This window comes from Natator depressus, chromosome 6 (genome assembly GCF_965152275.1).
Source record: "Natator depressus isolate rNatDep1 chromosome 6, rNatDep2.hap1, whole genome shotgun sequence".
Classification (NCBI taxonomy): domain Eukaryota; kingdom Metazoa; phylum Chordata; order Testudines; family Cheloniidae; genus Natator; species Natator depressus.
This window is the reverse complement of record NC_134239.1, coordinates 4,970,210-4,993,247: the sequence shown is the minus strand read 5'-3', so window position 1 is coordinate 4,993,247 and position 23,038 is coordinate 4,970,210. Positions and strand designations below refer to the sequence as shown.

The 23,038-nt window shown below is 46.2% G+C and overlaps 2 pseudogenes; both read right to left on the bottom strand.

The window, feature by feature from the left end:
- Nucleotides 1-439: 439 nt before the first annotated feature.
- LOC141989100 (olfactory receptor 8U9-like) lies at nucleotides 440-1,320 on the bottom strand (annotated as a pseudogene).
- A 13,564-nt stretch (nucleotides 1,321-14,884) lies between these two features.
- Nucleotides 14,885-15,822, bottom strand: LOC141989866 (olfactory receptor 8U9-like; annotated as a pseudogene).
- Between the last annotated feature and the right edge of the window lie 7,216 nt (nucleotides 15,823-23,038).

Genomic DNA, 23,038 nt, shown 5'->3' with positions numbered 1-23,038 from the left:
TGTCATCTGAAACCTGAATTCCTGAGAGCCCAAATATTTTTGGATTTGATTTGAAAACTAAAAGCCTGGGTCTGTGTGGAAGTTGGCTAGTGTGTCTGGCTCAACAAGACAGGGTTCGGAGACCCAGGATGGCAGGGGAAATGGGCTCAGAGGTAATTTCAGCACATGAGGTGACAGTTCCAATGAGGGTCTCTGTGACCGAACCCGGCACACTATGGACTTGAGTTTCCTGCATTTCCTGTGATGCTTCCCAAATTTGGTCCACTGATCTCTGTTGTGGCCTGCAGACCCTGTTGGAATACAAACAAATTAAAAATAATAACAATATAAAAATGAACAAAACTATCACGGGCTCTCTGAAATTATTCTGTAATGGGCTGGGAATTGAATTCACCTGTTTCCACTCCTCACCACTAAACCAGTACTGAATTAAACAGATTCAAGAATTGGTTAGGAGTTTATTCATTGCTCTCCTCAGGGATTCCTTCACCTCCGTGTTCCTCAGGCTGAAGATGAGGGGGTTCAACATGGGGATCAGCCACGTGTAAAACACTGAGGCCACTTTGTCTGTATCCATGGAATAGCTGGAGGGGGGACGTAAATACATGAAGAGGAGGGTGCCATAAAACAGGACCACAGAGGTCAAATGGAAAGTGCAGGTGGAGAAGACTCTGCACGGGCCCTTGGCGGAGCGGATCTGCAGGATGGTGGAGGTGATATAGACATAGGAGAGGAGGACAGTCACAAAGCTGCTCAACGTAATGCAGCTCATGAAAGCAAACATCACAATCTCATTGATGCGGGTGTCAGAACAGGAGAGCAACAGCAGCGCAGGGTCATCACAGAAGAAATGATTGATGATGTTGGAGCTGCAGAATGACAGCCGAAATGTCCAACATGTGTATATCATTGAATCCACCACCCCCACAGCGTACACTCCAGCCACCAGCTGTTTACAAAGCTGCCTGGACATGGTGACCGTATAGAGCAGTGGGTTACAGATGGCCACATAACGGTCATACGCCATCACAGCCATCAAGAGGCACTCAACATCTCCAAAAGCGATAGAGAGATACATTTGCACAGCGCAGGCAGTGTAAGAAATGCTTTTCCTGTCAGCTAAGAAATTCCTGAGGAAATAGTACATGGGGGTGTGGAGTCGGGGATCATTCATGATTAACAAGATCATCCCCCCATTCCCCACCAGGGTAATACTATAAATCATTAGTAAAACCACAAATAGGGGGACCTGCAGCTCGGACGATCTGTCAGTCCTGAGAGAATGAACTCAGTCACCTCCGAGTGATTTCCCTCTTCCATCTCCTCTCAACAGAGATCAGGCAGCTACAGAGATGTGGGCAGGTGGATGGTGCAGAAAACCTGTCCCTGCTCTGTAATGAAGTAAGTGAAGATAAATGGAGATCAGTTTCTTAATGGGCACCAGTACCCACTCAGGGAAGGGCTTAGTCCACAGAGCCAGATGTTCACCACTGGTCATTCCAGGTGTTCAATAAAATGCAGGCACTGTGCAAATAAAATGACATGCAGGTTAATCATGCCCCGCACAGAAACCCTCCCGTTCACTAATCCAAACAGAAAACAGTGATTTGAGAGAGAATCAGTCTGAGAGATGTGTGAGAGAATCAGTCTGAAGAGATGATTCCTTATCTAAAGAAGGGGTGAGAGTAAAGGAGTGTCAATCTTTCTACCCTCTTTGGGCAAGGGGAGCTCTGTGGCTTGGCATGTCGGTTTGGGGTAAAGATGCGCACTGTGCTAATTCAGCTTTTTGGCATTTACTTGAGCCTGTATGAAAACCCAGAGACATAGTGGGAAGCCCTGGCTTCAGTGACTATGTAATTGCCTATTTTTTCCAACCCAGGAGGTCGTTCCTTTAGCTGAAGGGGTAGGAGTTGGAGCTGAGGCTTTAAGTGCCGGAGGTCCGGAATTCAATGCCTGCTGATCCCCGTGGCTTCTGTCTGTGTGTGTGTGACTGTAATTCAGGACAATAGCACGTACCTGCTGAGAAGAGAGAGAGAGAGAGATGTGGTGGTGTTTTCCCCAACGACAGAAACTGCCAGTTTGGAGCATTCGGGAAATTTTATACTGAGATGTGTGATCTATGGGACACGATTCCTGAAGCAACTGGGAATACCTGAGCTCAGAGAGACACAACACCTAATTAATGCGTTCAGTGAACCAAAGCCATCCTCGCTTAACTGGTGCCCTGGTGATTAATTTGACCTACTCTTTCTACTGTGTTATTCAAGGATGTAATTTCTACCATAGTTACAGAGTATGAGGTTAGGGGTATATTTTATACTGCTCTTTTCAGTGCAAGGTAGGTACTGTGTAGAGCTGATCCACAAAGGTTTTGTTGTTGTTGTTGTTGTTTTTGTTTTTTGTGGAGACCGAAATCTTTTTGGTAAAAACTTAATATTTTCACTCTGAAATACCATGGGGGTGCCTCAGATACCGCACACCACCAATCTCTTCCATGGGCCAGGCTTCTCGGCTGGAATATATATCCCCCAGGATGCATCATGGTCTCTCCTCTTGCTGAACTGCCCTGGAACATCACCTCAGTCCCACAGCCATGGTTTAGGAAGGAGGGGAGTATTTCATGGAAAAAATAGTTGAATGGAAATTCCAATTTCCCATACAAAAAACTTCTCAAGAAAAAAATTCAAACAGCCTTAGCAACAAATTTGGAATCAAAGGAACAGAAAGTCAGATAGAGGTGAAATGTACTAATTGTTCCCATCTGTAGCTGATAGCTTCTCAGTCATTCCTGGTTTCAGAATCATTGTCCTGGTCCCAATAGGTGGCAGCCTGGCTCTGAGAAGCAGCATCTTCATATGTTACCTGCTGCCTGTTCCCACTCAGCAAAGGACATGTATTCCTTAGGTGCTCAGTGGAACGTAAAATCTGCAAGACATGTAAGAATACTCCAGATTATCGAGCTATTTATAGAGTGTGGATCACTCAAGGTATCCTATGTCCTTCCCTTGCTAGGTTACTCCCCAAAGTAGGAGAGACAGGTTCACTCCTTTTTCTTGATGGAGACCACATGATGACCAGAGGAGCTCAGGAGGAGACCACAGCATGCTACGGACTTCTGCAGTTCACAAAACTATCCCTCTTGCATGCGTATTATCTGCACACAGAGCTCAGCTGTAAAATGCTAAATAAATCTATGAGTCAACCAGAAATAGTCATTCTCTCATCTTAATATTAATACAATTTTTGATAATGTATGTGAAGTTATAAGATGACACTGTATCTTGTTATTAATACATGTTCCAAACTGAGGCTGGCAAACTGGTCTGTCTTAAACAAAGAAATGTGTGCTCTGCTTAATTTTGTATCTAAACAGTAAACAAAGTCATCAAGCAGGAAAGGAAACAAAGGAACCCCAAAAAGGTGAGGAAAAAGCAGCAGGAAACATCCTTTTACATAGAGTTTTTGTCTTCCGGTAACCAGGTGGAAATGTTTCTCAAACAGGGGCTAGGACTATAAGAAGAAGGTGCAGACATCCCAAGGCACCTCTCTCTCTCTCTCTCTCTCTCTCTCTGCCCATTGATTCACTGCATCTGAAGGGAGAAAGGAAGCAGCCATAGGACTGGGGGAGGGGTCCTGACCTAAGAAGTTTGGTCAGTAAGCCTGCTGAAAGCATGTGGTGAGGAAACTTTTGCTTTGAATTTCACATCATTTGTTAACTTAGGCACAAGTTGCATTCTAGCTCTATTGTTCTTGTAACCATGTCTGACTTCTATGACTCCTAATTTTCACACACTTAAAATCTATATTTGAGTTCAAAAAACTTTGTTTTATTGTTTTATCTAATCCAGTGTGTTTAAATACAAATGTCTGAGAAACGAAGTTGCAGGCATGTTAGTGCTATTAAAGAAATAATGGACAATGTAGCTTGTATTGTCCAGGAGAGGACTGGGCAGCACAGGACGTACATTTCTGGAGGGAAATCGAAGACTGGGGAGCATGTTGGGGTCCCCCTGCAGTATAACCAAGGGTGGTGAGAGCCTGAATGTCACCCAACTATTCCTGGCCAGGCTGCAGTTACACACACATGCTCAGGGTGTGATTTGCATGCTAGATGGTTGTTTGTGAGTGGCCCAGGTGGAAGCCAATTCAGCAAGTCATTGCAAGGTTGCAGGCAGGTGGGACACAGCTGCTGATTAGTCTGGGTTGGGCCCTGGTATGTCACAGCCACCAACCTAGGAAATACCCCAGTAACACCAAATCTGTGGTGCTGACTAACAGTAGTGTTCGATTGACATGAAAGGGTGAAGTCACCACAGGCATGGGTCCATGCACTGATCCATGGCTGCAGCTGCACAAGGACGTTTTGGTCATCTCCTCCCCCCAGGGAGATCCATGGCAGGCCCAGTGATGACTCTTCTCTTCTTCACTATGATAGCAGAAATTATCCCCCACGGGTGTTCAGGCTTGCCTGTTATTATCAGCACTCCAGCGCATATTGGTGCCCCCCTCTCCTAAGTGGTGTCAAGTTGTGAGGTATTGCAGGACTGATTGTAGTAAGAAGAAAAACTGATGATGCAAGTCAGCTATTTTCTTTGGTATAATCCTTGGAGGAGGGGTTACAAAGAATGTACACAAAGTCCTGCTTCCCTGAACAGCAGTAGAAATCACCTACAGCCAACAATCTCTGTATTCAGAAACTCCCAAGTCTGTCACTCCATGTCTTTGCCCAGAAAACACTCTGCCCCTACTTCCTCTAAGAGTCATGCTCATAACTCCTCCTCCTGCCTTTCTGCCTCCTGTGACCCGGAGGTGTCTGGGGCAGTCCTCACTGAAAATGCCAAGGTCAGGGCAGGTTGCAAAAAGGAGGATACTCCCCAAACTGGTGGTTAACATGGAAGATCTCTGCAGCATCTCTGCAGAAAATGCTGCAAAATATCTCCGAGCATGCCAGCTCTGTCCCGATTATTCTTTTCTTAATTTTATTTATTTCCTATAATTTAGAGTCAGTGAAACAGAGTTTAGGAATAAAACTGCAAAGCAACATGTCTGCGGGGGGGGAGGGGGGGCAGGATAGGACAAGAAACGATGGACTTCAATTGCAGAAAGGGCGCTTTAAGTTGGACATCAGGAAAAACGTTCCAACAGTGAGAGTGGCTGTGCACTAGAATAACTTGCCTAGAAAGGTTGTGGAATCTCCATCCTTGGAGATTTTTAAGAGCAGGTTAGACAAACACCTGTCAGGGATGGTCTAAATAATACTTAGCACTGCCATGAGTGCAGGGGAGTGGAATAGATGACCTCTTGAGGTCCCTTCCAGTTCTATGATTCTATGATCTTAAAAGGAGCCCTGCACTGGGAGGAGGGGGGACACCAGCCTGAGCAGTGGGCTGGGCAAGGGACACGTACCTGCCTCCACTTGACATTCAACTCCACTGTGTCCCCCAACACATTCACACAGATAATGCCCACTAAACACACACACAGTGCCAACCGCACACCAAAGACACACACACAGCCTGACACTGAGCTCGATCTGGGACAGCTGGAATATTTCCAATGAGCCTGAACAAAAAGAACCGAAGGGGATTCTGCTGCCATGGCAGGGAGATAGGACTAGATTTCCCAGCTCGTCTTTTCCATCGGCACCTTCTCTGAGGCCTGGTTTATGCTTAAAAATTAGATCAACAGAGCTCTGTCACACAGGGCAGGGAAACTTTTCACACCCTGTGCGAGGCAGTTAGCTTGTACTGACCCTCAGTGTAATTCTTCCACTGATGTAGCTACTGCCTCCCGGAGATGTGGATTAACTACATCGATGGAAGAACCCTTCCATCACTGTGGAAAGCATCTACACTACGGAACTGCTGCACACCATAGCTGAGTCAATATAATGGCCTTAGTATAAATATTCCCTGAATCGATGGGGGAATTTTCCCCCTTCCTATTAAAGCTATTGCTCTCTCCTTTTCATGTCACTCTTCTCCCTCCCTTGTAAAGCTCTTTCCTTCTTTTGATATGTAAATATGTTCAGAAAAGTAATTCCTTCCTTTCCTTTCTGTGAATGGCTCACTGTCATTTCAATTAAAGGCTGAAATGTTCTGAAACTGACTTGTTTGCCCATGACTCTGTGGTACCTCTTTGTTTTTCCTCCCTTCACTTACAATGAGTTGAGGATGGAAGCAGTACCTTCTCAAAACCCTAAAATCAGAACTGTAAAATCAGTTTTGAATCTTTCCCTGTTTGCTAACCACACCAACGTTACCCTTAATACCTCTGGAGCTGCTTCCTGGGATGACTTTGAGATTTGCTCCCTGGAGCATCTTTGCTCCCAGGACAACAGGTGTGCACAGCACATGCAATTAATGTTGTTGTCGTGTCTTTCCTTGTGGAAATGGAACACAGATGGCCAGAGAATCAGCTGGTCTTGATCGCTGTCTCTCCCGTGAGGCCTTTTGAATATGATATGAAACTGAAGTGACTGTATTCCCCTTCATGTGTTGGTCACTGGTGTTTGTTAGGATATAGATATTCAGGCCTGTCTGTAAAGGCCTATACTATAAGAATTTAGGTGTATTCTTATCACTTGGCTAGTTATAGAGGTATACAAGAAAGAATCAAAATCACTGTCTGCCAGTGTAAGGTCCTTCTCTTACTGTGACAGTCTGAGGCCCTGTTCTTAGGCTAAGGCCTTTGGCTATGCAACAGAGGCAGCCGTAAGCTGGGAAGCGACCGGTCACCTCCTCACATTCCAAACTAGTCCCATTGAAAGAAGGTGCTATTGGGCTGTTAGGAATACAATCCTGTCCTGATTATGCCTATCGCCTCCAGAGAAAGGGAGGGCTTTAAACTAGGTTCACCGGGGGAAGGAGACCAAAGCCCTGAGGTAAGTGGGAAAACGGGATACTGGGAGGAAGCACAGGCAGGAACGTCTGTGAGGGGAGGGCTCCTGCCTCATACTGAGAATGAGGGGCGATCAGCAGATTATCTCAAGTGCTTATATACGAATGCACAAAGCCTTGGAAACAAGCAGGGAGAACTGGAGGTCCTGGTGATGTCAAGGAATTATGACGTGATTGGAATAACAGAGACTTGGTGGGATAACTCACATGACTGGAGTACAGTCATGGATGGTTATAAACTGTTCAGGAAGGACAGGCAGGGCAGAAAAGGTGGGGGAGTAGCACTGTATGTAAGGGAGCAGTATGACTGCTCAGAGCTCTGGTACGAAACTGCAGAAAAACCTGAGTGTCTCTGGATTAAGTTTAGAAGTGTGAGCAACAAGAATGATGTAGTGGTGGGAGTCTACTATAGACCACCGGACCAGGGGGATGAGGTGGATGAGGCTTTCTTCCAGCAACTCGCAGAAGCTACTAGATCGCACGCCCTGGTTCTCATGGGTGACTTTAATTTTCCTGATATTTGCTGGGAGAGCAATACAGCGGTGCATAGACAATCCAGGAAGTTTTTGGAAAGCGTAGGGGACAATTTCCTGGTGCAAGTGCTAGAGGAGCCAACTAGGGGGGAGCTTTTCTTGACCTGCTGCTCACAAACAGGGAAGAATTAGTGGGGGAAGCAAAAGTGGACGGAAATCTGGGAGGCAGTGACCATGAGTTGGTTGAGTTCAGGATCCTGACACAGGGAAGAAAGGTAAGCAGCAGGATACGGACCCTGGACTTCAGGAAAGCAGACTTCGACTCCCTCAGGGAGCGGATAGGTAGGATCCCCTGGGGGACTAACATGAAGGGGAAAGGAGTCCAGGAGAGCAGGCTGTATTTCAAGGAATCCCTGTTGAGGTTACAGGGGCAAACCATCCCGATGAGTCGAAAGAATAGTAAATATGGCAGGCGACCAGCTTGGCTTAACGGTGAAATCCTAGCGGATCTTAAACATAAAAAAGAAGCTTACAAGAAGTGGAAGGTTGGACATATGACCAGGGAAGAGTATAAAAATATTGCTCGGGCATGTAGGAATGAAATCAGGAGGGCCAAATCGCACCTGGAGCTGCAGCTAGCAAGAGATATTAAGAGTAAGAAGAAGGGTTTCTTCAGGTATGTTGGCAACAAGAAGAAAGCCAAGGAAAGTGTGGGCCCCTTACTGAATGAGGGAGGCAACCTAGTGACAGAGGATGTGGAAAAAGCTAATGTACTCAATGCTTTTTTTGCCTCTGTCTTCACTAACAAGGACAGCTCCCAGACTGCTGCGCTGGGCATCACAACATGGGGAGTAGATGGCCAGCCCTCTGTGGAGAAAGAGGTGGTTAGGGACTATTTAGAAAAGCTGGACGTGCACAAATCCATGGGGCCGGACGAGTTGCATCCGAGAGTGCTAAAGGAATTGGCGGATGTGATTGCAGAGCCATTGGCCATTATCTTTGAAAACTCGTGGCGAATGGGGGAAGTCCCAGATGACTGGAAAAAGGCTAATGTAGTGCCAATCTTTAAAAAAGGGAAGAAGGAGGATCCTGGGAACTACAGGCCAGTCAGCCTCACCTCAGTCCCCGGAAAAATCATGGAGCAGGTCCTCAAGGAATCAATCCTGAAGCACCTACATGAGAGGAAAGTGATCAGGAACAGTCAGCATGGATTCACCAAGGGTAGGTCATGCCTGACTAATCTAATCGCCTTCTATGATGAGATTACTGGTTCTGTGGATGAAGGGAAAGGAGTGGATGTATTGTTTCTTGACTTTAGCAAAGCTTTTGACACGGTCTCCCACAGTATTCTTGTCAGCAAGTTAAAGAAGTATGGGCTGGATGAATGCACTATAAGGTGGGTAGAAAGTTGGCTAGATTGTCGGGCTCAACGGGTAGTGATCAATGGCTCCATGTCTAGTTGGCAGCCGGTGTCAAGTGGAGTGCCCCAGGGGTCGGTCCTGGGGCCGGTTTTGTTCAATATCTTCATAAATGATCTGGAGGATGGTGTGGATTGCACTCTCAGCAAATTTGCGGATGATACTAAACTGGGAGGAGTGGTTGATACGCTGGAGGGCAGGGATAGGACACAGAGGAACCTAGACAAATTGGAGGATTGGGCCAAAATAAATCTGATGCGGTTCAATAAGGATAAGTGCAGGGTCCTGCACTTAGGACGGAAGAACCCAACGCACAGCTACAGACTAGGGACCGAATGGCTAGGCAGCAGTTCTGCGGAAAAGGACCTAGGGGTGACAGTGGACGAGAGGCTGGATATGAGTCAGCAGTGTGCCCCTGTTGCCAAGAAGGCCAATGGCATTTTGGGATGTATAAGTAGGGGCATAGCCAGCAGATCGAGGGACGTGATCGTTCCCCTCTATTCGACATTGGTGAGGCCTCATCTGGAGTACTGTGTCCAGTTTTGGGCCCCACACTACAAGAAGGATGTGGATAAATTGGAGAGAGTCCAGCGAAGGGCAACAAAAATGATTAGGGGTCTGGAACACATGACTTATGAGGACAGGCTGAGGGAACTGGGATTGTTTAGTCTGCAGAAGAGAAGAATGAGGGGGGATTTGATAGCTGCTTTCAACTACCTGAGAGGTGGTTCCAGAGAGGATGGTTCTAGACTATTCTCAGTGGTAGAAGAGGACAGGACAAGGAGTAATGGTCTCAAGTTGCAGTGGGGGAGGTTTAGGTTGGATATTAGGAAAAACTTTTTCACTAGGAGGGTGGTGAAACACTGGAATGCGTTACCTAGGGAGGTGGTAGAATCTCCTTCCTTAGAAGTTTTTAAGGTCAGGCTTGACAAAGCCCTGGCTGGGATGATTTGATTGGGGATTGGTCCTGCTGTGAGCAAGGGGTTGGACTAGATGACCTCCTGAGGTCCCTTCCAACCCTGATATTCTATGATTCTATGATTCTATGATAAGTGCCTAGAAGATGTAAAAGGAAATTTAGTTGGACAGCATCCTGTCTGGCAAGAACTTACTTATCAATAGCTGGGATGTGAAATCCTCATTTCTGTGTTTGTTCTATCACTGTAGTCCCCGTTTCCCCATTGTTTGTCTGTATAATCTCTGTCTGGTTCTGTGATTATTTCTGTCTGCTGTATAATTAATTTTGCTGGGTGTAAACTAATTAAGGTGGTGGGATATAATTGGTTACATAACCATGTTTAAATGTGTTAGGACTGGTTAGTTAAATTTCAGGAAAATGATTGGTTAAGGTATAGCTAAGCAGAACTCAAGTTTTACTATATAGTCTGCAGTCAATCAGGAAGTGTGTGGGTGGGAATGGGAACAGGGAATGGGGGTGGGGAAATTGGAATCATGTTTGGCTAAGGGCAGGAATGGGAACAGAGACAGAGGTGTAAGGCTCTGTGGTGTCACAGGTGGGAAGGGGGACACTAAGGAAGGAAACTGGAATCATGCTTGCTGGAAGTTCACCCCAATAAACATTGAATTGTTTGCACCTTTGGCCTTCGGGTATTGTTGCTCTCTGTTCATGCGAGAAGGACCAGGGAAGGAAGTGGGTGAAGGAATAAGCCCCCTAACAGTATTTTACACTGAAGATCTCTGCAGCATCTCTGCAGATGTTGCAACAAAGTATCTCCAAGCATGCCACCCGCCTCCCTCCCTCCTCTCATCTGGTTTGCTGTTTTCCCTGCCAGCCTGGGCCTCCAGAACCCTGCCTTGTTGAGCCAGACATGCAAGCCTGCTGCAGCACAGACCCAGGGTTTGGGTTATGTCCCCAAAGCTGTAGATCTAGACTGAAACTAGCTCAGTAGGACACCTGTCTTGAGAACGCAGATACCCAGCTCCCAATGGTATCTAAACCCCAAACAAATCCATTTTACTCTGTATAAAACATATACAGGTTAAAATGATACATGTTTGCCCCCTATATCACTTCAAGAAAGATATGCACAGTGGTTTGCCCCCCAAGGTAACAATTACTCACACTGAGTTTATAAATAAACAAAAGGGATTTTATTAAGTATAAAAAGTAGGATTTAAGTGGGTTTAAGTCATAACAGATAGAACAATGTAAATCACAAAGTAAAATGTGCCAGGCTAAGCTTAATACACTCAAAAATCAGTTACAAATGTTAACTTCTCACCCCAGTTGTTATTTCAGGTAAAATCCTTCTCAGATCAGATGCCTTTTCTGACATGGGTCCAGCCTGTTCTCACCCATTCCTGTGGTTACAGTCCTTCTGTTTCTAAGTGCTTGCAGGTATCTCTGTGGGGTGGGGAGGCCGTCTCTTAAGCCGGCTGAAGACACTCATTGTTTGCTTCCCCACTTTATATGGAACTTCCCCAAGATGGGAAACCTTTGTTTGGAATTCCACCCCGCTCAGGAAAAGTACCAGCTTCAAGATGGAGCTCAGTATCAGGTGACATGGTTACATGTCACTGTAAGACCCCAGTCTCCATTCTTCCTGGGTTGGCCCACAGGTACACAGGAAGGCTTGCAGCTAAACAAAGCCATTCACAGTTCATTGATTCTGAAGCACCTTTAATGGCTTCCACTTAATATGTCTAAGCCCTGGTCTACACAAGGACTTTAGGTCGAATTTAGCAGCGTTAAATCGATGTAAACCTGCACCCGTCCACACGATGAAGCCCTTTTTTTTTCGACTTAAAGGGCTCTTATAATTGATTTCCTTACTCCACCCCTGACAAGTGGATTAGCACTTAAATCGGCCTTGCTGGGTCGAATTTGGAGTACTGTGGACACAATTCGACAGTATTGGCCTCTGGGAGCTATCCCAGAGTGCTCCATTGTGACCGCTCTGGACAGCACTCTCAACTCAGATGCACTGGCCGGGTAGACAGGAAAAGAACCACGAACTTTTGAATCTCATTTCCTGTTTGGCCAGCGTGGCAAGCTGCAGGTGACCATGCAGAGCTCATCAGCAGAGCTGATCATGTTGGAGTCCCAGAATCGCAAAAGAGCTCCAGCATGGACCGAACGGGAGGCACGGGATCTGATCGCTGTATGGGGAGAGGAATCCGTGCTATCAGAACTCCGTTCCTGTTTTCAAAATGCCAAAACCTTTGTCAAAATCTCCCAGGGCATGAAGGACAGAGGCCATAACAGGGACCCGAAGCAGTGCCGCGTGAAACTTAAGGAGCTGAGTCAAGCCTACCAGAAAACCAGAGAGGCGAACGGCCGCTCCGAGTCAGAGCCCCAAACATGCTGCTTCTATGATGAGCTGCATGCCATTTTAGGGGGTTCAGCCACCACTACCCCAGCCGTGTTGTTTGACTCCTTCAATGGAGATGGAGGCAACATGGAAGCAGGTTTTGAGGACGAAGAAGATGATGATGATGATGAGGTTGTAGATAGCTCACAGCAAGCAAGCGGAGAAACCGGTTTTCCCGACAGCCAGGAACTGTTTCTCACCCTGTACCTGGAGCCAGTACCCCCCGAACCCACCCAAGGCTGCCTCCTGGACCCAGCAGGCGGAGAAGGGACCTCCGGTGAGTGTACCTTTTAAAATACTATCCATGGTTTAAAAGCAAGCATGTGAAAGGATTAATTTGCCCTGGCATTCATGGCTCTCCTGGATATACTCCCAAAGTCTTTGCAAAAGGTTTCTGGGGAGGGCAGCCTTATTGCGTCCTCCATGGTAGGACACTTTACCACTCCAGGCCAGTAGCACGTACTCGGGAATCATTGTACAACAAGCATTGCAGTGTATGTTTGCTGGCGTTCAAACAACATCCGTTCTTTATCTTTCTTGTTATCCTCAGGAGAGTGAGATATAATCCATGGTCACCTGGTTGAAATAGGGTGCTTTTCTTCAGGGGACACTCAGAGGAGCCTGTTCCTGCTGGGCTGTTTGCCTGTGGCTGAACAGAAATGTTCCCCGCTGTTAGCCACGGGGAGGGGAGAGGGTTGAGGGGGTAGCCACGTGGTGGGGGGAGGCAAAATGCGACCTTGTAATGAAAGCACATGTGCTATGTATGTAATGTAAACAGCAAGGTTTACCCTGAAAGAGTGTAGCCACTGTTTTATAAAATGTGTCTTTTTAAATACCGCTGTCCATTTATTTCTCCGCCAGCTGCATGTGTTTCAATGATCACAGGATCTTCTCCTTCCCAGAGGCTAGTGAAGATTAGAAAGAAAAAAAACGCACTCATGATGAAATATTCTCTGAGCTCATGCTGTCCCCCCATGCTGACAGAGCACAGACGAATGCGTGGAGGCAAATAATGTCAGAGTGCAGGAAAGCACAAAATGACTGGGAGGAGAGGTGGCGGGCTGAAGAGAGTAAGTGGTGGGCTGAAGAGAGGGCTGAAGCTCAAATGTGGCGGCAGCGTGATGAGAGGAGGCAGGATTCAATGCTGAAGCTGCTGGACGATCAAACCAATATGCTCCAGTGTACGGTTGAGCTGCAGCAAAGGCAGCTGGAGCACAGACCGCCGCTACAGCCCCTGTGTAACTAACCGCCCTCCTCCCCAAGTTCCATAGCCTCCTCACCCAGACGCCCAAGAACATGGTAGGGGGGCCTCCAGCCAACCAGCCACTCCACCCCAGAGGATTGCCCAAAAAACCAGAAGGCTGGCATTCAATAAATTTTAAAGTTGTATACTTTTCAAGTGCTGTGTGGCATTTTCCTTCCCTCCTCCACAACCACTCCTGGGCTACCTTGGTAGTTATCCCCCTATTTGTGTGATGAATGAATAAAGAATGCATGAATGTGAAGCAACAATTACTTTATTGCCTCTTTTCAGAGTAACAGCCGTGTTAGTCTGTATTCGCAAAAAGAAAAGGAGTACTTGTGGCACCTTAGAGACTAACCAATTTATTTGAGCATAAGCTTTCGTGAGCTACAGCTCACTTCATCGGATGCATACTGTGGAAAGTGTAGAAGATCTTTTTATATACACACAAAGCATGGAAAAATACCTCCTCCCACCCCACTCTCCTGCTGGTAATAGCTTATCTAAAGTGATCACTCTCCTTACAATGTGTATGATAATCAAGGTGGGCCATTTCCAGCACAAATCCAGGTTTTCTCACCCCCCACCCCCACACACACAAAAACAAAAGTGTATTTTCATAAAGTGTATGGAGTGCAATGTCACACACGGCTTTGCCCAGCACTGGACAGAAGGGGGACTTGAATCTGGATCTCCCACCTCACAGGTGAACACCCCAAGTATTCGGCTAAAAATTACAAAGGGGAGGCCCACCACTGCCCCCTACAGTGGCTGTGTTGCTACTGGCATCGAAATCCTCCCCCCGCACACACACAGTGTTTTGGGACAAAGCTATTCAGCGTATTTGTAACACATCTGTGAAGAGTTTCAGGTCAATCCAAACGGTAACGTTTTTGATAATAAATGATTAGTCCAGAAGAAATTCACTGATTTCTAGACACCTTTGCTTCCCAATGCTGGGAAATTACTTAAAGAGACATTTGGAGAGGTGACCAACAAATAAAGTGGAATACAGTCACCTCAGTTTTGTATCATGTTAAAATGACTTCAAGGGACAGACAGCGATCCAGGCCAGCTGATTCTCTGGCCGTCTATGTTCCATTTCCATCGGTTCTTGTGCTGTCCTCCCCCCTCCCCGCGCACACACACACACACATTGTTTTGCAATTATATTCCTAAACTCTGTGTGATGGGTTGGGTCATAGAAACCCCTTTGGAACTGTCACCAGATGTCCTGAGACGTAAAATTGAACATCTCACCCTCTAGGTGGATGCCCCTAGCCACCAGATTATAAAATCATTCTCTCTTTCTTGACCTGTGAGTCTTCCTCAGGTTTTGTCCACTGATCTGAGTTGAGGCCTGCAGACCTTGTTGGAATACAAACAAGTTAATAATAATAACAATATAATAAAGAACAATATTCCCAATGACTCTGCGAAATTACTTTGTAATGGGCTGGGAAATTGAATTCACCTGTTTTCACTCCCCACCACTAAACCAATACAGAGTTAAACAGATTCAAGAATTGGTTAAGAGTTTATTCATTACTTTCCTCAGGGCATCCTTCACCTCCGTGTTCCTCAGGCTGTAGATGAGGGGGTTCAACATGGGGATCACCAGCGTGTAAAACACTGAGGTCACTTTGTCTCTGTCCATGGAATAGCTGGAGGTGGGACGCAAATCCATGAAGAGGAAGGTGCCAAAAAAGATGACCACAGCGGTTAAGTGGAAAGTGCAGGTGGAGAAGGCTTTTTGCCGGCCCTCGGCAGAGCGGATCTGCAGGATGGTGGAGATGATATAGACATAGGAGAGGAGGACAGTCACAAAGCTGCTCCCTGTAATACAACTCACGAAAGCAAACATCATAATCTCATTGATGTGGGTGTCAGAACAGGAGAGCACCAGCAGCGCAGGGTCGTCACAGAAGAAATGATTGATGATGTTGGAGCTGCAGAATGAGAGCCGAAATGTACAAAATGTGTATATGATTGAATCCACCAACCCACAGCGTACACCCCAGCCACCAGCTGTTTACAAAGCTGCCTGGACATGGTGACCATATAGAGTAGCGGGTTACAGATAGCCATACAACGGTCATATGCCATCACAGCCAGCAAGAGGCACTCAACATCTCCAAAAATGATAGAGAGATGCATTTGCACAGTGCAGGCAGTGTAAGAAATGCTTTTCCTGTCAGCTAAGAAATTCAGCAGCATCTTAGGGGCAATTATCAAGGAAATGCAGAGGTCACAGAAAGACAAATTACCGAGGAAAAAGTACATGGGGGTGTGGAGTCGGGGATCATTCGTGATTAAAACGATCATCCCCCCATTCCCCAAAAGGGTGATACCATAAATCACTAGGAACAACACAAACAGGGGGACCTGCAGCTCCGGACGATCTGTCAGTCCTGAGAGAATGAACTCAGTCACCTCCGAGTGATTTCCCTTTCCCATCTCCTCTGAACAGAGATCAGGCTGCTACAGCGATGTGGACAGGTGGATGGTGTGGAAAACCTGTCCCTTCTCTGTAATGAAATAAGTGAAGATAAATGGAGATCAGTTTCTCAATGGACATCAGTGCCCACTCAGGGAAGGGCTTAGTCCACAGAGCCAGATGTTCACAGCTGATCATTCCAGGTGTTCGATAAAATGCACATGCTCTGCAAACACAATGACATGCAGGTTAATCATACCCCACACAAAAACACTAATCCTGTTCACTAATCCTCAACAGAAAAGAGTGACTTGTGACTCTGCTGGGAGAGAATCAGTCTGAAGGGATTATTCCATCGCTAAAGAAGGGGTGAGAGTAAAGGAGTGTCAATCTTTCCACCCTCTTTGAGCAAGGGGAATGCTGTGGGTTGGCATGTCAGTTTGGGGTAAAGTTGCTCATTGTGCTAATTCAGCTTTTTGGCATTTACTTGAGCCTGTATGAAAACCCAGAGACATAATGGGAAGCCCTGGCTTCAGTGACTAGGTAATTGCCTATTTTTTTCCAACCAAGGAGGTCACTTCTTTATCTGAAGGGGTCGGAGTTGGGGCTGAGGCTTTTGGTGCTGGAGGTCTGGAAGTCAATACCTGCTGATCCCCATGGTGTCTGCGTGTGTGTGTGTGTGTGTGTGTGTGTGTGTGTGTGTGTGTGTGTGTGTAATTCAGGACACTAGCATGTACCTGCTGAGAAGAGAGAGAGAGATGTGGTGGCATTTCCCTATCATCCGAAACTGCCAGTTTGGAGCATTTGGAAAGTTTTATAGTGATATTTGTGATCTATGGGACATGATTCCTGAAGCAACTGGGAATTCCTGAACTCAGAGAGACACAACACCGAATTCATGCATTCAGTGAACCAAAGCCACCCTCGGTTAATTGGTGCCCTGGGGCTTAATTTGACCTACTCTTTTTTACTGTGTTATTAAATGATACAATTTCTACCAGAGTTACAGAGGTTGAGGTTAGGGGTACATTTCATCCTTCTGTTTTCAGTGCAAGCTGGGTACTCTGAAGAGCTGATACACAAAGGTTTGTTTTTGTTTTTTGTTTTGTTTTTTGTGGAGACCAAAATCATTTAGCTAAAAACTTAATATTTCACCTTGGAAGTACCACGGGGGTTCCTCAGATACCACACACCACCAATCTCTTCCATGGGCCAGGCTCCCAGGATGGACTACATCCCCCAGGATGCATGATGGTCTCTCCTCTTGCTGAACTGCCCTGGAAGATCACCAGAGTCCCACAGCCATGGTTTAGGGAGGAGCGGTGTTAGACATTTTGATGGAAAGCTTATAATTTCTGGGGAAAAGATAATTTATTGGAAAAAATAGTTAAATGGAAAATCCAATTTCCTATCAAAAAAAGTTCTCAAGAAAAATTTTCAACCAGCCTTAGCTAGAAATTTGGAATCAAAGGATCAGAAAGATAGAGACAGGTGAAATGTACTAATTGTTTGCCGCTGTAGCTGATATCTTCTCAGTTATTCCTGGTTCCAGAGTAACCACATTGTCCTGGCCCCAGCAGGTGGAATGTAAAACCTGTAAGACATGTAAGGGTTCTCCAGATTATCTAGCTGTTTATGGCATGCCAATCACCATGGTATCCAATGTCCTTCCATTGCTAGGTTACTCCCCAAAGTAGGAAAGATAGGTTGATTCATTTTGCTTCATGGAGACCACATCATGACCAGAGGAGCTCAGGAGGAGATCACAGCATGCTACGGACTCCTGCAATTCACAAACTATCCCTCTTGCTTGCATATTATCTGCACACAGAGCTCAGTTTAACATGCTAAATAAATCTATGAGTCAACTAGAAATAGTCATGCTCTCATCATAAATATTAATACATTTTTGAGAATGTATGTGATGTTATTAGATTACACTGCATCATGTTATTCATACATGTTCCAAACTGAGTCTGGTAAACTGATCTGTCTTAAACAAAGACAGTGTGTTCTACTTAATTTTGTATCTAAACTTTAACCAGAGTCATTAAGCAGGCAGGGAAACAAAGGTAGCCCAAAAAGGTGAGGAAAAAGCAGCAGGGAACATCCTTCTACATAGAGTTTTGTCTTCCGGTAACCAGGTGGAAATGTTTCTCAAAGTGGGGATAGGACTATAAAAAGAAGGGGCAGACATCCGAAGGCACCACTTTCTCTCTCTCTCTCTCTCTCTCTCTCTCTCTCTCTCTCTCTCTCTCTCTCTCTCTCTCCCTCTCCATTCCTTCACTGCATCTGAAGGGAGAAAGGAAGCAGACATTGGACTGGGTGAGGGGTCCTGACCTAAGAAGTTTGGTAAGTAAGACTTCTGAAAGCATGTGGTGAGGAAAGTTTCACTTTGAATTTCACATAATTTATTAACTTAGGCAGGTGTTTAATTCTAGCATTATTTTTCTTGTAACCATGTCTGACTTCTATGCCTTTTCATTTGTACTCACTGAAAATCTATCTTTGTATTCAATAAACTTTGCTTTACTGTTTTATCTAATCCAGTGTGTTTAAATATTACTGTCTGAGAGTTGCAGGCATGTTAGTGCTGATAAAGAAATAATGAACAATGTAGCTTGTATTGTCCAGGAGAGGACTGGGCAGCACAAGACGTACATTTCTGGAGGGAAATCGAAGACTGGGGAGTGTGTTGGGGTCATCCTGCACTATAACCAATGGTGGTCAGAGCCTGAGTGTAACCCAACTATTCCTGGCCAGGCTGCAGTTACACACACATGCTCAGGGTGTGATTTGCATGAGAGACAGTTGATTGTGAGCGGCCCAGGTGGAAGCCACTTCAGGAAGTCATTGCAAGGTTGCAGGCAGGTGTGCCACAGCTGCTGATTAGTGTGGGTTGGACCCTGGTATGTCAAAGCCACCAACCAAGAAAATATCCCAGTAACACGAAAGGTGTGCTGCTGACTGACAGAAGTGTTTGATTGACATGAAAGGGTGAGGTCACCACAGGGATGGGCCTATGCACTGATCCCTGGCTGCAGATGTACAAGGCGATTATGGTCATCTCCTCCCGCCAAGGAGATTCAAGGCAGGCCCAGTGATGACTTTTCCCTTCTTCACTATGGTAGCAGAAATTATCCCCCACAGGTGTTCAGGCTTTCCTGGTATTATCAGTGCTCCAGGGAATGTTGGTGCCCCCTTCTCCTAAGTGGTGCCAACCTGTGAGGCATTGAAGGGTTGATTATATTAGGAGTAAAAAATTGATGATCAAAGTCAGCTATATTCTTTAGTACAATCCATGGGCGAGGGGTTACAAGGAATGTACACAAAGTCCTGCGTCCCTGAACACCAGTAGATCAACCAACAGCCAGCGATCTCTGTATTCAGAAACTCCAAAGTCTGTCACCCCAGGTCAATGCCCAGGAAACACTGTGCCCCTACTTCCTCTAAGCATCATGCTCATAAATCCTGCTCCTGGTTTCTGTGCCTCCTGTGACCCGGAGGTGTCTGGGGCAGTCCTCACTGAAAATGCCATGGTCAGGGCAGGCTGCAAAAAGGAGGATATTCCCCAAACTGGCAGTTAACACTCAAGATCTCTGCAGCATCTCTGCAGATGCTGCAACAAAGTATCTCTGACCATGCCAGGTCTGTCCCAATTATTCTTTTCTTAATTTAATTTATTTCCTATAATTTATAGTCCGTGAACCAGAGTGTGACATGGCACCCCACATTTCTTTATAGAAATATGCTCATGGCTGTAAATATGGCATAACTGGAATATGTTTTATGCTAGATAGGCGATGTGACATCTCTGCAAAGGCTATGGTCTACTGGATGTATTCACCCTATTTGCATTCATGTATCATTTTTTACTCGAAGTTATGAATACTGGCTACATACTTGTTTGATTTTAAGTAGCCTCAGTGAAGCTGTTGTTCAGCTTCTTGAGAAAAGTCTATTCTCTGTTAGTGCCCAATCAAGAAACACTTAAGCTAAAATGAACTTTGAGAGATGCCAATCCACATCTGAGCTTTCCTGGGAATGTGGCCTCATCCTGTAAGGAACTGAGTCATGCATGGACATGTGACTTGCCCATGTGACTCCAAAACTCCATCTTGGAGCTGGACTCTGCTTTGGAGAGGGGAAGGGGTTTCCACCCACAAGAGAGACTATATAAGCCCCTGTGGAAACCCCTCCATTTTGTCTTTGGGTAGCACAAAAGATAGCCCCTCCACCCCACAGAGTTGTCTGAAAGAAACTGGAACAAAGGACAGTAACTACAGGGGTGTGAGTGTTTGCTGGACCCAGACTAGAAGGAAGTCTAGTCTGTAAAAGAGGCTTATTGCCTCTGAGGGTGAGATTTACCTGCATTTAGTTTTTTACTGTATTAGGTTTAGACTTACGTGTTTTATTTTATTTTGTTTGGTAATTCATTTTGTTCTGTCTCTTATTACTTGGAACCACTTAAGTGGTACTTTATGTATTAATAAAATCACATTTTACTTATTAATTAACCCAGAGTATGTATTAATAGAGGGGGGGCGGGAGGAGGCAAACAGCTGTGCCTATCCCTCTATCCATGTTCTAAAGGGCAAACAGTATATGACTTTACCCTGTACAATATTTAAACAGAGTAAAACTGATTTATTTGGGGTTTGGGCCCCATTGGGAGTTGGGTATCGGAGTGCTGGAGACAGGAGCACTTCTTAAGCTGTATTCAGTGAAGCCTGCAGCTTGTGTGGGACATGGTTCAGACTTGGATCTGGGTTTGCAGCAGGCAAGCGTGTCTGGCTCAAACAAGATAAGGTACTGAAGTCCCAAGAGGCAGGGAAAACAGGCTCAGAAGGAGACTCAGCACATCGGGCGGCAGTCCCAAAGGGGTTTCTGGGACCCAACTTGTCACAGTGGCATAGTGGAGCAGGATCTGTGCACAGCTGATTCCTTTGAGACTCTCATAGTGATTTTAAGTGAGTTTTGGATGTGGTGGGTGGAGAACAGACAAAGTGGTTACTGGTTTGTTATTTTCTGATTGCTTATTTTGGGTAAGGGAAATAGAGACAGAAAAATAAGCAAAATAAGTAAGAGTTAAGATCAAAAGAAGCTAGAACTGTAGAAGTTGCAGACTGCCTAGAGAGGCTGAACACTGGGTACTGGGCAAGTCTCTGTTAACTAAGAAGCCCCTGAACTGAGTGAATCTTGGTTTCAGTGAACTGCAGAGGGGGTGTGGCCCAGCACAAGAAAGCAGAAAAATGACTACCAGTGAGGCAGCTGCTAAGGTAGAGCTAGCCAGACTGGAAGCAGAAGAGAAGGCAAAGGACCTGGAGTTTCAATTGAAGCTCAAAGAGGCAGAGGCAGCCAGGGAAGAAGCTGCCCACAAATGGGCTATGGAAGCAGAGGCAGCCAGGGACAAAGGTGCCCTGGAGTTAAGAGACAGAGAAATACAGGCCCAGATTGAGGCCCTGAAGCATGAACTGGCTGTTATGGAGTGGCAGAGAAAAAGCCCTCCAGCAGCTGGCCCCACTTCCCCAAAAATACACAAATGGGTGCGACAATGTCTGCGGTATGATGAGTCCAGTCATATTGCCGAATATTTCATCAGCTTTGTGCACCCTGCACACAATTCCTGACAATCAACAAATAATTACATTGGTCGCAAAACTGACTGGAAGAGCTCTGGACATATTCAATAAGATTCCTATTGATGATTCCGATTGATGACGCTTCAGACTATGGTAAATTTAAGAAACTGGTTTTGAAACAATTTCAGATTACACCTGAAATCTACAGGGTTAAATTCAGGAGTCTTAAGTGGGGATCTGGATTGAGTAATGTGGCTCATGTAAATGAAATGAGAGATTTGTTCGATAAGTGTGTGAGGGGGAAAGGAATTACAAGCTTTGGAGGAATGTGTGATTTGGTTACTCAGGAATAATTCCTGAATATGTGCAGTGATGATGTAAAACAGTATTTGTGGGACAAAAAGGTGGATACAATGAGTGGATTGGTTGAGTTTGCAGACTCTTTTGAGCCCTCGCAAGCCGCCATTAAACAGAAACCAGGGGCAGAGGGACACAGGGTTGGGGGAAAGCAGAATCACCATTTTACCCCAGGGAAAGAGGAGACTGAGCGTTCACCTCCCCATTCCCCTGTTACTCCTCCCAAGTCTCCTGTACGGGCAGAGGAGCCCAAGAGGTGCTAGGTTTGTAAGTCCACTGAGCACCTGAGGAATAAATGTCCTTTGCTGAGTGGGAACAGGCAGCAGTTTACACATGAAGCTGCTGCTTCTCAGAGCCAGGCTGCTGCCTCTTTCCACTCAGGATTTGTAAAGGGGGCTTCTACACAACCGAGCAGTCAGCACATGCATGCTGTTAAACTGAATGGGAAAGTTCTCCTGGGATTGAGGGACACGGGTGCAGAGATTTCTGTGGTCAGGAGAGACCTGATTCAGGAGAAGGATTTGTTGCCAGGGGAAATGGCAGCATTAGAACTGGTGGGAGGTTACAAAGTCCTTGCCCCTTCAGCTAAGGTACACATGGAAACTGGTGATTTGCAGGCTGAGCTGACTGTTGCCACAGTGGCACACAATTTTGCACCGTTTCGATGGGGGAATGATTTCTTTGAAGTGGCAGAATCTGCCCCAGGCTTGGTTAACAGTGAGAAGGAATCTTGTGCTCAAAGCCCCAGGGTGGAGTCTGTGTGTGAAGTCACATGGGCTAGTGGGGGAAAAGGAGAGAGTCTCTTAAATTCCTCTGTAGCAGTGAAGCATGCAGCCTTTGGGGGCAGGAATGGCTGTAACCAGTTCCTGTAGCTCCAGGGCTCAAGGCAAGTCCTTGCGGGAGGGGCTGGACAAAGCCAGCTCCTATCCTGTGATCATCTGCCTGGGGAGGGGAATGTTCCACCGTGTAACAGGGAGGCCGTCCCAGCTGATGACTGCTAGGAAGTTGCTGGTCGGCATGGGACAAGCCCTGCCCTGGGATGCATAGAAACATGTACCCCAAAGATGGAAGTTGGGGTCCTGGTAACCGCTGTGGTGGGAACAGACCCCAGGGACTCTGTAGCTGGAAGCAAGCCCAACCTGAGGGAAAGAGGGGGATTGTGCTGGTCAGGGAAGGGTCTGTCATAGCTGGTAGATGTGAGCCCATAGCTGGACCAGGTTCCCCTTCCCTTTTGGGGGACACAGGAGTGTCTGGCCCAGTGGGGAGCCCAGAGAGGAAGGTGAGGGGAGACCGGAGG